This window comes from Capsicum annuum, chromosome 1, assembly GCF_002878395.1.
Source record: "Capsicum annuum cultivar UCD-10X-F1 chromosome 1, UCD10Xv1.1, whole genome shotgun sequence".
Classification (NCBI taxonomy): Eukaryota; Viridiplantae; Streptophyta; class Magnoliopsida; order Solanales; family Solanaceae; genus Capsicum; species Capsicum annuum.
In genome coordinates, this window is record NC_061111.1 from 30,125,883 (window position 1) to 30,140,617 (window position 14,735).

The following is a 14,735-nucleotide window of genomic DNA, read 5'->3' on the forward strand; positions in this document are numbered from 1 at the left end:
TCATTTAATTTTGCTTATCACAATTGACTTTTTGTTTATTCTTGATTTAATTACTTGATGGATTGATCACCTAGAAAATATATATATTGTTGACCTTGTGATCTTGGGAGAGGGAATAGGACGATAGAACGTGGGAATAAACAAAGTAAGATTTTTATTCTTTTATAAAATAAGGAATTCAAATTAGCATCTAGGAAAGGGATGTACTTAGATGTCTTGATTCAAATGTAGGATTATTGCTTTAAAATACTTAAGTAGATTATTACATCCATACTCAATGATTTAGTTGTAAGTTCCAAATTAGGTAAATGATTAGAGGTCAGGAGACCATGATCATGCAATTAACCGTACGAATCAACAACCAAGATAACCAAGTTACCGAATGAAGTTCAATAACATAATATGACTGTTCAAAGTGCTTTAACCATGGGTTTTCTCCTATTAGTTGTTCTAAGATATTTAATTTATGCACTGTTTACTTTATTTTTAGCTTACAATTATTCAAAACTCTTCTTGATTACTTTATCGCAATTGTTAAATTAGAATTGGATAGTTATCGACACAAGTGCCTGTGGGATCGATATTCGTCTTTCTTGAAGGACACTATATTTCTTGGTAGACCACGTACACTTGTGTTTGCACTTGGGCACTATTAAACTTTTATTTCTCACACTTCTTAACATGTCAGCTTGGGATAGATGGTTTTCGAGTTATGATGATACTTGTTGGTGTATGGCTTGTGAAAATAGTGGTCATTCTACTAATATGTATGCTATAAACCCTGATTCAGTGATGTTTGTGGGATATCATCAAAGGAAATAGTATGTGGACGCCTACAATTAGCAGCAACAATTTCAGTAGCCGTAAGTTCAAAATAACTAGGCCTAATTCAAATGAGAAATTTAGAAGAGATGCTGAAACAACTTCTTACTGATTAAGCACAGTTATTAGTGGATGTAGAGAGTAATGGGGCCATTCTAAAGAGTCAGCATATTTCCATAACAAATATGGAGATACAGATAGGGCAAGTGCAACAGGTACATTGTAGTAGATCTCAAGGTGATTTTACAAGTGACAATGAATAGGTAATTTCAATCACTTTGAGAAATGGTACAGTGTTCAATGAAGAACGTCCAAAGATAACTAAGGAGGTAGATGAAGATTTTATTACCCCATAAGCAAATAATAAAGTTGTATAAAAATCAAGGAAGTCTGAATACTCAAAAGAAAAAGCTACTAAAGAAGTGAAAAAGATTCCACCACTCTCCTTCCCTTAGAGGCAAACAAAAGTGAAGGAGGATCTAATGTTTAAGAAGTTCTTTGACACATTCAGAAAGCTTCACATTAACTTACCTTTGTTATATGTTTTGTAGGGTATGCCCAAGTACACTAAGTACTTGTGGGATATGGTCACTAATAAGGTAAAATTGTAGGATGTGGAGGCAATAACACTCACTAAGGAGTGTAAGGCAAGTATAAACTTGATGCCCATATCGTTTTTCAACACATTGGGTTTATGGAAGCCTAGACCGAGCTCTGTACTACCGTAGCTGGCAAACGGGAACATAGACCATCCCAAAGGAGTTATTGAGGATGTGCTCATAAAGCTTGGTAAATTTATTATTCATGCTGACTTTATTGTTCTACATTTTTAGGCATACAAACAGGTACAAATCATCTTAGGACGTCTATTTTGAGCGACGGACAGAGCTATAATTGATGTAAGAGAGGGCATGCTAAAATGAGGTTGGACGAGGAAGAGGCGGTATTTAAAGTTTACAAACCACTAAACATGTTATCCCACTACAAGGATTTATGAATAATTACTGTTGTTGAAGGGGATGAGTATAGGGTGGTTAGCCTGCTAAAGACCTCTTCTAACACCCTTATTGAGCGACCTGAGCCTCCAATACTACTGTTTCCCAACATGATGAAGGCTAAAGTTGAGAGAGATTTTGACTTTAAGAGTGCCCTATAAATATGTTAGAAACGAAAAAGTAAATGTCTCCCAAAGGGAAGTAAAAAGATGATGGAATTTGGTTAAGTTGAGTTGTGTCGTCCCGCTACAGTAAATCAGGCGCTGCTTGGGAGGCAACCCAAGTTAAGTATGTTCTAATTTTTAGTTTTTAGTTCTTACTTCATGTATTTTTTTTTGATTGAGTCACAGGTTCATGGGAAGTCTAAGTACCAAAAACCTGAGCTAAGGAGCATGGCAAAGACTGAGTATGGGGTTCCAAGACTCTTTTATGTGTAAAGATGCTAATAGCTAGGACTAGAGGCCTCAGAGAGTATTTCTATCTCTTTCTTTTAATTTCACTTTAGGGACAAAGTATATTTTTAAGTGTGGGGTAGAAAAATTTCCAATTTGGGCTCAATTTAAAAATTTAAAATTTTTTGTGTAAGATATTCTTAGTGGTTTTATTTTTGATTGGATGGTGCATGGGTTTTGTTGTAAAAGCATATTAATTGTGAGAATTTCTACCTTTGATACTCTTAGGCTCATGTTTTTCACTCTTGAACTTGTTGGCTTAAAGTTGAATTTGTGTGATTGGTCGGTTGAGAGCCTATGATGATCCTATGTGAGTCGAGCACATGCCATGTATGATCTAAGTTAATTGTATATTCCTTGTTGCGTGTGATGTCTAGACCTTGCTCAGTATGTGCATAAAGAGAAATAAAGATTGCGGGTTTAGGAGATGATATAGACATTTCTTTGATAGTGTTGTTTTACCTTCTATTTGGCCTACCCTTTGTGCATAATCCTAGTGAGCCCCATTGACCCTTTTTCTTATTTTCTTTGGTGTCCTCATACGTAGCCTAATCCCCTTCGTTGATGGACCTTAATTTGATCAAAAAATTCCCTAAGTGCTTTAGCATAAAATTGATTTAGTAAGGAGTTTAAAAATAAGAGGAGGAAAGTGAAATTGATGTCCAAGATAATAGTTGTTTGTGTTGATAATTGATGTTTGATGGATGAGTGTGATATACATTATGCTAGAAATATTACCATGGTTGTGAATAAGAAAAAAAATTGATTCATGTGGTAATAAATAATACTTCCAGCATGTGTTTATGAAAATGATTAATAGAGATGAGGCAAAATAAAGGTGATGGGTGGTTAGAAAAGTGTAATTTGGTTGTTGGAGATTGGTTTTAAATGTATGATGTAGTGTATTAAAGCACTTAGAGAGGTTAGTCACTATTCCAAAATAGTTCCTACCCGTCCCTTAGCCTACATTACAACCCGTAAAAGACCTAATTGATCCTAAATTTAACACTTTGATATTAGTGGAGTATGATACTAAGGTCAAGCCTATGGTTCATTATGTGTAAGTTGTGAATTCTTTGTGAGAGTGAGTGTAAATTGATTCTTGTACCCATTGTGCTATAATTAGTATTTATATGAGTGATTATGAGTAACTCTCTTATTGTAAGAGGCATATATTTTATGAATGAGAATGATTTGTACGATGTCTTATATTGAACAATATGCATTATTTTTCCATGTGTTGAGTCAATTCTTAAGGCTAGGATGTTTTAGAGTAGAGTTCATAAGCTTTCAATTGAGTATAACATGCTTAGTGTTGTAAACTTGCATTCTATGGAGTCATTGTAGTGCTAGCTTGAAATTCTTTATTATAGTAGAAGTATGGAGTTTCATTATCTCATAGTTTTGATAATTAAGAGTTTTTCAAGGACGAACAATTAATTTTGATGTTGATTATGGCTATGAGTGGCTAAAAACTCCCTTTCCGGGGTTAAAGCTAAGAATATAAGTACTATTATTTTGAACTGATTTCTTTTAATTTTGCTTGTCATTATTGGTTTTTTATTCTTGATTTAATTATTTGATGGATTTATCACCCAAAAAAATCATATTGTCGACCTTGTGATCTCAGGAGAGGGAATTGGATGATACAATGTGGAAATAAATAAAGTATGATTTTTATTCTTTTATAAAATAAGGAATTCAAATTAGCATCTAGGAAAGGGATGTAATTAGATGCCTCACTTGATTCAAAATAGGATGATAGCTTAAAAAATATAATTGTATTATTACATCCCCGCTAAACGATGTAGTTGTAAGGTCCAAATTAGGTAAACAATTAGAGGTCAGGAGACAATGGTCATGAATTTAACCCTACAATTCAACAACCAAAATAAGCAAGTTATAGAATGAAGTTCAATAACATAATATGATTGTTCAAAGTGCTTTAACCCCGAATTTTCTCTTATTGATTGTTCTAAGACATTTAATTTATGCATTGTATACTTTATTTTTAGGTACAATTACTCAACACTCTTCTTGGTTACTATATATAAATTGTTAAACTAAAATTTGATAGTTGTCGACACAAGTCCCTATGGGATCGATATTTGACTTTCTTGAAGGCCACTATATTACTGGGTAGACCACATTTACTTGCGTGTGCGCTTGGGCGCTGTCATCACCCGTCATACCAGGATTGATACTTAGTCCTTTCTGACATCTGTTTAGTGTATCCACACTAGCCAATGTTCGTACCCTTGTCAAGGTACTGAACATACATCCAACTGGAGTTATAGGTTGGATCCCAATTAGATCAAATTGGGTTTTATCGATTAATGGTAGCTCCCACAGTCCACAGTTCATAGTTCAGCTTCAAATTTTACATGACCTTATATTCATTTGTTCATCTTAACATATTGCACATGTTTATGACTTGGTGTTCAATCATGTTACCATGTCACATGAATTATGTTCAGCCTATATAAATTACTTCCTATCTGACACACTCAGTGCATTCAAAATATTGATCACATACTTTCTTTGCGCTATCTTATAATATAAGTTTTGATGCTCAGCAACCAGATCACGCTTAGTATGATTCCGCACCATATCAATAATTGTATTTGTATGAGTCCTTATCATTTGAAGGCTAATTATCAGCACTTCTTTTCAATACCTTTTTATTGTTTTAGACAATTGGAGTTTATTGGGGGCTTGTCCCAACAGATCATATGATTTACAGACTTTTAGATAGATAGCTATATTTTTAGTATATTGATGATATTAAGCAGTCTTAGTTTTGGTGTTCAATATTGATTTTTATTTTCTTATAATCATGTATTTTATTTTAATTTTTGCTCAGAATCTCATTATTTTCTTTAGTATTCTAAGTGTTTCGCCAGGCTATGGGTTTGCTTGGGTCCACTTGTGACACTGAGCACTGTGTTTCGACTAAGGGGCAGTTTTGAGTTATGATAAATTTGTATCATAGTGATAGGTTTAAAGTGTCCTAGGGTATCTAAAAGTCGTATTAAGTGGAGTCTTGTTTAGGTTCAAAATGTCCTAGGGTATCTAAAAGTCGTATTAAGTGGAGTCTTGTTCATGGATGTAAAGTGTGCCACACTTATGAGTGAGGGGCTATAAAATGTCATAGGAAAAGTTTCACTTCTTTCATGATTCATGTGTCCTATAGAGTGTGATTCATGTGTGCTATAGAGTGTGAAATCTACTAAAATATTCTTGTAACTCATCCTCTACACATTTATAGGAAAAGTCTCCTAAGAGAACTCATGGAAGGTGGAATGGGAATCAGCAAGCACGATCGCCAGCTCCAGCCAACCCTTTGAATGAACAAGTCTCACATGCTAATATTAGGGCTTCTTTCATATCATTAGCCCAGTCAATGACCATCTAGAATAACAAGCAGGTTGCTGCACCAGCTAGCCCAATTGTGAATACAGTAGAAACAAGAGTTTGGGACTTCACTCGGATGAATCCTCTAGTATTTTTTGGGTCTATGTCTAAAGAGGATACACAGGATTTCTTGGATAGTATTTATAAAATTAGTGAAATTATGGGTTCCACTTCAGTTGAAAGTGTTTCTTTGGCTGCTTATCAATTGAAAGAGGAGGCTCACACATGGTTCAACCAATGAAAGGATGGTAGAGGTACATATCTAGGGATAGAAGAGTGGGATGATTTTGTTATTTCATTTATAGAAAAGTTCTTACTACTTGAGTTAAGGAAAGCCGAGGTGCAGGTATTTAAAACCTGAAGCAGAGTAATATGAGTGTGAGAGAGTATTTCAATTTACTTAGTTGCCAAGGTATGCTCCAGCTATGGTTGTTGACTCTAGGGCCCGAATGGGAAAATTTGTGTCAGGTATTTCTGAGGATATGGTTAAAGAGTGTAGGATGGCTATGTTGGTTAAGGAGATGGAAATCTCCATAGTGATAGTTCATTCTTAACAAATTAAACCGGAGAAAATCAAGTAGAAGGAAAAAAAAGTAAGAGGGCTAGAACTGGTAGCTTTAATTTCTCTCAGCAAAGGTCGGATGGAGGTAATTATTCTTATTTTTACTAAAAATCTTCAGCTCCATCCCCATATTCTTTTAGTGCCCCAATACCCAAGATCAAGAAGTACACTCGAGATAGAGTGTCAGGATTTAGTGCTAAGATAGTGTGAATAGTATTCCTACTAACCCAATTTGTAACAAATATGGTAGGAACCATAAGGATGAGTGTATAGAGGTAGTGATGCTTGTTTTGGGTACGGTAAGTCAAGCCACAAATTAAGGGAATGTCTAGTGGTTTCATGGAAAGGTAAGGATGTTTGTTAGTAAAGTCAATCTACTCTTTATCAGCTCTAGTAGGTTGCCCATATCAGCAAGGTGCTACATCTAGTGTAGCTGGTGGACATCGTCAGAATAAGTTCTATGCCCTGTAGACTCGACAAGATCAAGAAAATTCTCTAGATTTGGTCACTGGTACATTGCAAATTTTTCATATTCATGTTTATGCATTGTTAGGCCCCGAAGCCACACTTTCCTTTGTGACCCCCCATATAGTAGTAAATATCGGTGTCAACCTCAAAATCCTCACAAAACCCTTCTCAATTTCTACTCCAATTGGTAATTCAGTCATAGACAAATAGATATACAGAATTTTCCCAATCCTAGTATCCCAGAAATCACCTCATTCAACATTGTAGAGTTAAGACATGATTGATTTTGATGTTATTTTTGGCATGGACTGGATACGCTATTTCTATGCCACGATTAATTGTACAAGTAGAGTACTCCAGTTTCTATTTCCAAATGAGCTATTCTTAGAGTCGAAAGGTAGTACCTCAGTGGCTATAGAACACTTTGTCTTTTTCCTTGAGGAAAAGAAGATTTGCAATGGGTGCATTTATCATCGTGTTTGATTTAAGGACTATAACGCTCTGAATCTGATACTCGAAATGCTACATGGTGCTAGCAATCCTGACGGACCACCAGCTAACCCATGACTGATATCTGTAGCTAAGAACTGCATAATATACTATATAAATATAGAATAAATGGGTTGAAAGGCCATAAGGTTCAAATATCTAATAAAACATATCTGAAAATATGGTATATCAATACCAAACTGAAATAAACTGTCTGACCATGTTAGTCTGAAAGCGTCTAAACTGTCTGAAAACTATGGAGTTGATGGGACATGTCCCCAACAAACTCCGTCTACTAAAACTGAAATAATGAAATAATCATGCTATCCTTGAATGATGAGGACTCACTGCAAATCTATTGTTGCTGGCTGAATCTGAAGCTAAGCATGATTGGGAACTTGAGCGTCGGAACCTATGGTATAAAATGTTAGAGCACAGAAGAAAAGTATGCATCAGAACGTCTGAATGTACTGGTATGCAAAGTGAGGTAGGTTGGATGCATGGGGTTCATATTTATGAACAACACTAACTTAGAGCACTTCACATATTAGGATAAAGATCATGAAACTTATACTCACTTAGGAATAAGTTAGATTATTGCTTATACACGTAAGAACGATGGTCCATAGCTAACCCAAAAATACGAGGTGTTACTTTATCTCCCCCTTGGAAATATTCATCCTCAAATGAGAATGGTTAGATTGAGATACTGTACAAAGGTAACTGCGGTCATATTCTAAACATGCATGATTTGGAACATGATTACATAGCTAATTCTGAAACATGATACATGAATTGAATATCATGAACTTAACTGATTTTTTGAATACATGTAATGACACGAGGATGATTGTAAGGCTAAGATAAAAATGAAAGAGTCAAATAATGAGTAACCATTACTTCAAGAAGGATCCTATTGTATGAATAAAAATGAAAGGTTTTGGACATAAATACTTGGGGTATTACAATACATCTCCCCTATGGAATATTTCGTCCCATAAATGATACTAACTTGGCTGAAATACTAACAAAAAACTGAGATGATACACGCGACACTTATGAACTAAATCATGGATGAACATCTGGAATCTGAATCTGATGCCTGATGCATAAACTGTACTGATTTTTACAACTTTCGTGGTTGTGAATGAATTACCTCATGAATAGGAAAGATGGGAAACAATAGGTACTTGTCTGGTTGAATGCTAGACTGGATTGCTGGCTATACGGACAAAATTATACTAAAATCTTACACTCACCTATACATTCCATTTGTACACCAACATGACATTCAAGCCTATCTTCATAACCTCACATGAACTTGTAGGCAAAGAACCACAAAAGAATCTTTCTCATTATCTCTAAATCTGTATACTTAAAACTGTCATGCACTAGCCCAAGAAAACACACATAGAATGTCAACTATCCATAACATAAGGAAAGTTCAATAAAAGTTAGAACATAAGGACCTGAAACATGAAAGAATAACTTTGACACTCAACTGAGGCCTGAGGAATAAATTGAATTTTGCTGATCATTAGAGGTGTAGCATATGCACTTGGAATGAACATACTGTAAAACATGAGTACATGAGTCATGAGCTGCATGACCTATGTTTGGAGTTCATGATTTCATGGAACATGATTCGTAATGCTGAGTGAACTGAAACTCCTTATACTAGAAACTAAAAGTGTACATAGTTTTTTATAAAGTTCATGAATATGAGTTATGATGAGGGAGTTGTTATGTTAGGCATGAGTAGATATTGTGATGACTTAAAAACATTGTACTGAGATAAGAATAGGTTGGGAATCGTCCTCCCTTACTGCTTTTCAACACATTCTAGCACTACTACTAGATCTGAGAGCCTGACTTGGTCCCTTGTTCTTTCATCTCCCCCTTAGCTTTAAGCCATCATCTTATGTCTGTGACCACTTTACTAAACTCTAAACTAAACTACAATCACATTACTCTAGAGTTTAGGGTATAATAATACACTTAAACGATAAACTTATCCACACCATTATACTTAATCTCGAATCAATAAACTTAAATTCTTGCATGCATAGTTCAAGCCTACTAATTTACCTTTCGTACAACTAGACACTTGAATAAATAGTATGCTCAATCTAGATAACACTACCCCAACTCGACTATTTCTAAACTTCTCGGTTCAAACTTCTATCTCTAAATCACATACTGTAAAACTGATTCTAAGAGGGAATCTGAAACCACATCTAACTTTTGATTAATGCAAAATTTTCATGAACATGAATAAAATATTTCAAAATTTAAGACATAAAGGCACTGATGGAGTACTTTTTCAGTTAATCCCATAATTGTCTATAGGGACTGGCTGAGGAAACACTGTCTATAAGTACTTAAGCTTCACTATTTTTGTTGTCTCAAAACTAAGGCAGAGTTAGCATTAATAGAGTAAGATGAGGATCGGCATAAATACCTTGTAGCCCCACAAAGAAAAGTACCTATATCTCCATACCATTTTGCAAGAATCTACTAGACACGACTTTATAGACACCCTAGGACACATTAAATCTGTTCTCTGATACCAAGTTTGTAATAAACCGAGACTATCCCTTAGTCGTCACGCGGTGCTTGGAACCACAAGTGATCCCAAGCCAACCCATAAACTGGCATACCGTTAAGAACCTAAATTATAACATAATTAATAACTATTCTACTATGCGGAAACATAATCATACTAAAAATCTAAAATAGATACAATACTGATAAAGCTTTACAATATGATAAATCCGAAGGATGAAATTGAAATTACATGACTGAATCTGACTGACATCTATGAAGCCCCTACTATACTGACTATAGATAGTTGGCACATGTCTCCAACTACTACTAATCAATGCATATAGAAATTAAATAAACTATACATGAACTAAAACTTTTTGGAGTTCCCGAAGTAGGGGAACTCATCACCTGCTGGCTGGAATTTGTAATTATCTGATCGTGATGTGCAGGGTACAACTGGTGCCTATATTATAAAAACATATATAGCAACACAGATGTATATGTGGATCAGTACTTCTGGAATATACTGAGTATGTAGGGGTTAATGCAATAAGTAAAATTGATTTCATACGTAGTCATACAACATGCATGCTAAGTGTAAGTAGACCCACTAAGAAGCTGGAATAAACTAAAAACTAAAATATCTTAAAGAATGAGTGACAAGCATTCTTTGATAAGATTGTGAATCTCTACACTTAGTTTCTATAAAACATTACTTTATTGAAATAAGTATAACTGAAGTTAGGATATGATAAAACATGGATACTCTATGAATACTGGGCCTAAAACTACGTGATGGAGACTAACATAGATTAAGGATATGAATCTATAAAATCACACTAAGCATGAATGCATAAATGTTCTAACTTATTTGATTAACTGAATGACTGATAGCTAAATACTGGCATATAAGACTGAACTGTAGTTAGTCAGAATAATTGGATAAAAACTATACAATATTATGCATATGAGAAAGGCAATGACTTAGTAACATAAGATAATTGACCATGACTTTGTGACAACTACATTATCTGAGAATACAATACATAGCGTATAACATGATTCTGAAAATAGTCTACAAACTGAGGTACTGAAATACTGATAATTGAATAACTGATAATAGTATGCTATGTTCAAGCAAACCTGAAATTAAATTAAGTTACTAATTTGATGACTGGACTAAGAAATTAATTGAGACTGCAACTAAGACTGTAACTAAGATGGTAACTGAGACTGTAACTGAGACTTTAACTAAGATGATAACTGAGACTGTAATTGACATTATAACTAAGATGGTAACTGAGACTATAACTGAAATTTAATGTTGAGTTCTGATAACTGAGTAACTGATAGTTGAGATTAAATATAAATTAGTTACTGATAACTGGGTGACTGTTTCTGATAGTGTTAATTCTGTAGAACTAAACTGAGTTCTATACAGAGTTAGGTGACTGTTTTTGACAATCCTAATTTGTGGAATAAAACTGAGTTCTATCATAAGTTTGAAGCTAAAACTCTAATTGTGGGAGGTATCATCTAACCGACATGGCCCTCTTTGAATTGAGTGCGGTCTAATTTGTAACCCCATTTGGAAGGGTGTTAATACCATTCCATGGGAAAAGATAAGTTGCTGAGTCACCCTAATCTGGTAGGTGCTCTGCATGAGAAAGGTGGTACCCTCCACTAGCAGGTAAGATACCTCATAAACCCTCAACTGGCAGGTTGATGTCTCAACCTACGCTGGCTACATAGTTTTAGAACGCAAGGACTATTTCTAAGGATTACACCCTCTATTTGTAGGTGAGTCTCTATCCTTGGGTTCACTCGGTGTTGAATCCTACTCCTAGCTTAATAGATATTGGACTGAACACTAGATTGTTCTAGGCTTTACTAAACTGTTACTGATCATGTTGACTGACTGAACGGGAATGAGTTCACTGAGTTATATAACTGACTGAGTTCTAATGTTCATGATGTTACTAACACTATACTGTATCTATTATAATTCTAGGTACACAGCTAGATTTTGGATCTTAGATACCTCCTGGACTCTATAGCATGAAAAGTAAAGCATAGCATTATCTTGGAAAGCATAACAAAGTCCACTTGTTCACAATTCAGTCATAGAGACATTTTGCCAAATACTTGGAGGTTATAGAATTATACATGAATGAGAATACATGGTAACATGTTATGATAACCCTATTCAATTCACATGGACATTCTATCAAGCACGTGGAGGTTAATACTTTAACATGGGGCAGGTCGCCAAACACATGGGGATCATGAACTTGGACATGGGAATATTTTAAACATAGGAGCATAGCATGATTACATAAGTTAAATCATGAATTGGGGAATACACATGTAATTCGATTTGTATAGGACATGGGCATTTCATCAGTACATGTAAAGTTCATAACTTGAATGTAAGAATGACTTATACATGAGGGAACAATAGAGTTACATGGCAAAATTCATAACTAGGGGAAGCATAAATTTAAAACATGGGAATATTGCTAAACATCATGAATTTAGGATCCATCATGAAATTTACTTGAATAAAGCATGGGAAATTCAAATTCATAGCATGAGGAACTTAAAATTATGCAAGGAATCATACAAGGGATGAATTAAATTATAAATACCATGAAAATATGATATTCAATATCTCTTGAACATACTGTAACGCCCCGAAATCGGGTCCTGAGACTTCACACGGTGCTTAAGGTCACAAGTAACCCCAAGCTAACCCTTCTACTGGCATAACTCATAAGCAACTGAATAAAAATACAAATACATACAAATCAGTAGAAATTAACTCTTTTCTAAATTTGATCGATAAAAAATGGAATTTTACAGGATTACAATTCTGCCTTTACAACCAAGATTGAAACAAAATACATCAACTTCTACTGACTGTCTATGAAGCCTCTACTAATACTAACTGTAGGTAGCCGGGTCAAGACTTCCGACTACCCCAACTCAATACGACTGAATAAAGAAAATACAACACTATAAACTCTACATAATTAACCCAAGCCCTTGAATCAAAAGGACTCATCACCTGCTGACTGGATACCATGAACTAACAGGATCTAAAGGTACAACTATACCTTGTACCTACATTCCAAGAAATGTACCCATATACGAATATGTGGGTCAGTACTATGGAAAAATACCGAGCATATGGGGGTGCAATGCATATATAAAATAATATCTTAATATCATCACAGTTTATAAAATTTGGCATACTGATATAGATGACTCACTTATCTCGAATTAAATCATCAAAATCATTGATGAATAATACATGTAAAGTAAAACAAGTGAGTCATTACAATACGTTCTCAATTCACTTTCATCTCAATTTCAAATCATCAAAACAATCAAATCTCATGTCAATTCTTATTAGAATATATTCCTTAAATTTTTTAAGAATAATGACTTTCTCAAACTCATCCTTTTAAGCAAATATGTTTTCATTTCAAATAGAAGAGTACACACACACACTGAGAGATCCTATAACCGACATAAACCATGTGAGCTACATGGAGTCCAACGTACAACCCATGTTGGGGAGAGCCGTCCTATCCTTTCCATCGGAGTAGGACTTCCACTATCAATTATAAAACACTAGTGATCACTATATAAATCAGCCTCAGGCTCACATCCTGTGGGGGAACGTAGTTCTAGGGAAGTAAGGTTACTTTATACCTCCCACTCGGTGCCAAATATTACTCCCGGACTTAGTTCAGAAATTTAAATCAGTCTCAGGCTCAACTTAAAGAAAATCCACAATAAACACTTCAACAATTTTCATCGGGAGCCAATTTCCTACCCATTTATCATAATCAATAAAAACGTGGATTTCTTTCACAGTTGAGTTCAAAATAACTCATTCACGAACAAAAGTTCAAATCATTCAAAACATCTCAAATATTCAATATCAATGTGCTTATAACACATATTTTCTCAAAAACACAATTTCAAATGGGGTTCACGACCCAAATATTAAAATCATGATAAATATCGTTCAAGAATAATACTTTATATCAACACACATGTAAATTAATCTTTCAAATAAATATCAAGATTTCATAATAATCATAATAAGATATGGGTTCATGCTTCAAATTCATAAAAAAATCAAATAAAAATCATGCCTTTGTAAAGAAAATTACTTTTGCGCACAGAACGAAAGAGAGTTCTTGTTGAAAAACGCCACATACCATGAATGATGAACTTTAGATCGATACTCATTTTTGAGATGTTAATAGTGCCTTTGAATGATGGTTCTTGGAGTTCTTGAATCAGGAACTTGGAATCTTGAATAAATTTGCAGAATTAATGGTGAACTTTGGAGGTTCTTAAAGTTGGATGTAGGAGCTTAGGGTTTTGTTTTTGAGGGAATTTGATCAAATATAACATATAATACTTCTAATAAGCTTTAATATAGGGTTTGGACGGATTTTGGGTGAGGAGGAATGACCAAAACGCCCCTAAAAATCAAATAATTCTTGAATCTGCCCTTTGGTGGACTGTTTTGATAGTCTGAAGTAGATCAACCATAATGTTTTACTCCGATATCCAAATTGGATGAAACCAATTTCATTAGAAAGAGGAATCTCATATCTTTCCGTTGATATATATTATCTCACCCATATCATTGTGTACGAGGTGTTATGATCATTTAAAGTTGATCCAAAAATTCACTTTTGATAGGCTTAAGTAGATCGACCATAACTTTTTGCTCCGATAGACAAATTGGATGAAACCAATTTCATTGGAAAGAGGACTTGTAGACCTTTCCGTTGATATATAGTATATAACCTAGATCAGTATGTACAAGGAGTTATGATCGTTTAAATTTGGAGCAAAAATACACCAGGCCTCAGTACTTTTTTCCCTACACGTTTTACTATTCACAGTTCGATCGGAATGGTCGTAACTCATCGCTCGAGTGTCCATTTTTGATGATATACA